The sequence below is a fragment of the Octopus bimaculoides genome, chromosome 14 (genome assembly GCF_001194135.2).
Source record: "Octopus bimaculoides isolate UCB-OBI-ISO-001 chromosome 14, ASM119413v2, whole genome shotgun sequence".
In the NCBI taxonomy this organism is placed as follows: Eukaryota; Metazoa; Mollusca; class Cephalopoda; order Octopoda; family Octopodidae; genus Octopus; species Octopus bimaculoides.
The window spans coordinates 34,832,926-34,837,432 of NC_068994.1; the positions used below are offsets into that span (position 1 = coordinate 34,832,926).

General features: G+C 31.4%; 1 protein-coding gene across 2 annotated transcripts in view; it reads right to left on the reverse strand.

Moving 5' to 3' along the window:
• LOC106883333 (putative protocadherin beta-18) overlaps nucleotides 1-4,507 on the reverse strand; it is a 335,715-nt gene that overhangs the window by 231,956 nt on the left and 99,252 nt on the right. For both annotated transcript variants that reach the window (XM_052973083.1, XM_052973084.1), the window contains exon 2: nucleotides 1,940-2,375. The gene's annotated coding sequence lies outside the window, so the exon portion shown is untranslated. The remainder of the gene's footprint in view (nucleotides 1-1,939; nucleotides 2,376-4,507) is intronic.

The following is a 4,507-nucleotide window of genomic DNA, read 5'->3' on the forward strand; positions in this document are numbered from 1 at the left end:
TACATATAAATATAGAATATAGGCATACATGTATATACATATATATACATGTATATATATATACATATATATATATACATACATATATGTACATATATATACATATGTATATATATATGTACGCATATATATATACATATATACATTATCTATATATATATATATATATACACACACACACAAAGATATACATACATGCATACATATATATATAAATATATATATATATAAACATATATTCATATATATGTTATATATATATATGTATATGTGCACATATAAAGATATACATACATGCTATCTATCTATCTATCTATCTATCTATCTATCTATATATATATATATATATATATATATATACGCATGTATATATATTCATATACATATGGAAATACATATATAGATATGCACACATGTATCTCTCTCTCTCTCTCTCTCTCTCTCTCTCTCTCTCTCTCTCTGTATATATACATATATATATCAACTTGCTCATATATACACAACTTAGCTCGCATACACACTCATATCCATATATAATTGCACTCATACAGTCATACAGATAAATATGCATGCGTATAAACACTGATATCTAACATGTATTCTTAAGATCACATATTAATACTTATTCATATATTCATACATACATACATACATATATATATATATATATATATATATATATATATACGCACACACTTACATGCATACATACATACACATATGTATGGAGAAAGAGATAGGAAGGGAGTGTGTGTGTGTTGTGTGTGTGATTGTGTGTGTATATATGAGTGCATGTGTATGTTTTTGGAAGTTACAGCTATTCCATACACAAAATATTTGTTTATATGACTAATATCTACACATACTGCACATGTTCAAATATATAAACACACATTCACACACACCATATATCTTTGTATATTTTATTTATATGTGTGAGCGTGTGTGCGTGTATAAATATATAAAACAATGTATTTGTGTGTGTGTGTGCGTGTGTGTGTGTGTGCATGTGTGTGTGTGTGTGGTGTATGGTTTAGTTGAAGTAAGTTTCAATTTTATAACTTTCTATTTATGTGTGTGTTTATTAGTTTCTGTGTATATGTTTTTCTATGCATAAATATTGCAATATATAAAAGTATGTGCGAGAGAGAGAAAGTGTATATTTGAATTCAAGATGCTTAGAATGCATGTTGCGTGTATGCATGTTGTTAGTACATGCCTTTGTTTATGTGCTTGTGAGTTTGTGTGTAAGCAGGTGTATGTGTGAGTGATAAGAGTAATAAGAGAGAATGAAACTAAGAAAGAATGTGTGTGCATGTGTATATTCATGTTTGTGTGTGTGTGTGTGGTTTATGTTGATTTTCAAATGTACACACTGCTATTATTGAAGCAAGTTGTTCAGTGCAGAAATATAAACAGAAGCTCCAGTTGAAGAAGCATGATGCTGTGCTGTATCACAACAACAAGATTCAACTTCAACTCCCAACTACTGGTGTTGTTGAGAGAAGCAAGAAAAGGGGTAGCCATACTTGATTTACTGATTATTAGGGGTCTTGAATAATGAGTAAAGAGTAAAGAATAACAGTGTGGTTTCAGCCCAAGTGATCAAACTGGGAGTGTTTTTTATCAATATTACAACTGATAATACATACAAATATACACATACATATTAAATATATATCCACACAAACACATTGATATACACACACACACACACACACACACACACACATATATATGTGTATGTGTTTGTGCATGTATGTGTGTATTAACATAAAAGGTACAACACGAATAAAACAATGATAAGTACTAAAAATTTCTCATCTCCAAGTAATAAATACTTTACTCCATCATAGTGTTGTTATTATTGTGGGATCTGGTCTCGGCTCAAATACAAGAAATAGTACAATACTTCATAATCAAAATAACCAACACTCACCTATGTTAGTAAATCCTTTTTTTGCTTTCCAGTGTTTATGTTGTAGTTGTTGTTGTAGTAGTAATAGTAGTAGTAGTAGTTGTAGTTGTGGTTATTTTGCTGTTGTTGTTTCTGAGTTGAAAATTGTTGTATGTTAGTTAGTTAGTTAGTATCTTGATTTGGTGAGCTATTGTTGCTGTTGTTGTAGTAGTTGTATAGTGGTTGTTACTGCTGCTGTTTGTTGTGTGGTAGGCTGCCAGTTTGTTGTTGTTGTTGTTGTTCCTGTTGTTATGATGTAGTTGGGTCTCTTGTTTGAGAATTAATATGTTGGAAAAGGTCTGCAGTCCTATAGAGCGGAGGAGAAAGCGTGTAGTATGTATGCAATGCCTGCTGCAGCCAATGACAGGCAGGTTCTTGGTTCCCATGGAAGGAAAAACGGAAACCCTGCCACTGACTCCTATAACATAGAAATAGATTAAACAGAAAGGGATGAGTCATATAGGAAGGAGAAAGAGAAGAATTCGAACATACATGCATGCATGCGTGCGCGCACTTGCATGCAAACTCGCGCATGAAAACGCGCACATCGCTACAAACACACTACTACAAGCATTTTTGCATAATATAGACTATATATATATAATATATACAAACAGAACCATAAGCATGCATTTTTAAAGTAAGGCATGCATGTATGTAGAAAAAGGCGTGCACATAGTCACAAACATATTACAACAAAAATGTTTGTGTAATATACACAATGTATATAATATATATTAACAGAAACATGTATTTTTAATGCATGGCATGAAAGTATATAGAAAAAATATAAGTTTTGGAAAACAAATACAATTTGCCATGTTTTACAATTCTGGACAATCAAATACCGTTTACGAAAAAAGCAAAACAAAATAGATCTTATATTTATTTTTTTTTTTTTCGGTGTTTGTTTGGAAACGCACACAAACATATACAATACACATTGATCATTACTATCACCACAACTATTATCATCATCATCATCATCATCATCACAGTCACCATCTCCACCACCACAACTGCTTTTTTATCATCATCATAATCATCATCATCATCATCAAAATCATTAACACCCTAAATAATAACAACAACAGCCACCATCACCATCATCATAATAATCATCGCTTACATCATTAGCACCCTAAATAACCTCAACAATAACAATAACAACAGCAGTTACCATCGCCACCACTAATGTGTACTATGCATTATACACAACGCACACAGCAGCACCAATAATAATAACAATCATAAAAGTTATTGAGTAATCCAATATTTATTTACAACTAGTAAAGGGGTTGACATGCCAGCAGCAGCAGCACCGCTACAATTACTACTACTATTACTACTAGAGATATTGTATATACATGTGCACATGTGAATGCGTATGCGTAAGAGAGTGTGCGTGTGTAGATAAATAGACACGCACACACATGCATACATATATATATATTTGTACATACACACACGCATACATACATGCATTTATACATACACACATACGCATACATACATACATTTATACATATGCACATACGCATACATACATACATTTATACATACGCACACGCACATACATATGTATGTGTGCACTCACATAAGCATGCACTCACACAAACACGCACACACACACATACACATGCACGCATACATTTATTCATACATGTGTGTGTGTACTCTCACACACACATACACATGCACACACACACGCGCACACACACAAACAGAGTAGTAAGGCAAGACAAAACAATAATACACAGAACAGGATGGAAAAGATAAAAACTAACAGAACAAAAACATGACAGCAAAAAAAACTTTAAACAAAACAAAACAACAAAAACAAAAAAAACTAAGCAAATAAAGAGAGAAGTAAAATATATATACATACATACATACATACATACACAAATAAAAAAAAAGGGTGAAAAAAATAAAGAAAAAAAAACAAAAAATAACAGATTATAAAAAGAATACAAACAAAAATTATACACACAAAAAAAAAGACAAAAATAAAACTAAACAGTAGCAAGAAGAGCTCCATCAATTTTTCATGTTCATTACTTGGAAAATATAAAGTAGCATTGGACGAAAGATTGCATATAGAATTAGGGGCCAAAAACAGGTTCTAGCGGAGTACCAGGAATAGAGATTTATATTACGTGTAGGAGTAAACAGATCAATAGCACTGAACGGAAATTATTGATTATTTTTCAATACTATAGCATAGCGATCATTTACAACTTTAACAAATTTTGTTTTTCTTAGTTTTATTCATTTATTTCGTTTTTTTTTTTTTCAAAGGGGGTTTTTCGGTTTTTCTTCTTGACGTTAACCAGCCACCCTAACCTTTGTAAAAATATTTCATTATTATCATCTTATCAATGAATATTTTTCTGCAGGCAACCCGCTGCCTGAAGCTGTTGTGTATATACATGTGCACATGTGAATTTCTGAGTGTGTATATATATATATATATATATATATATACACACAGAAAGAGAGAGAGAGAGAGAGAGAGAGAGTTACATGTATAAATACACACAGATATAT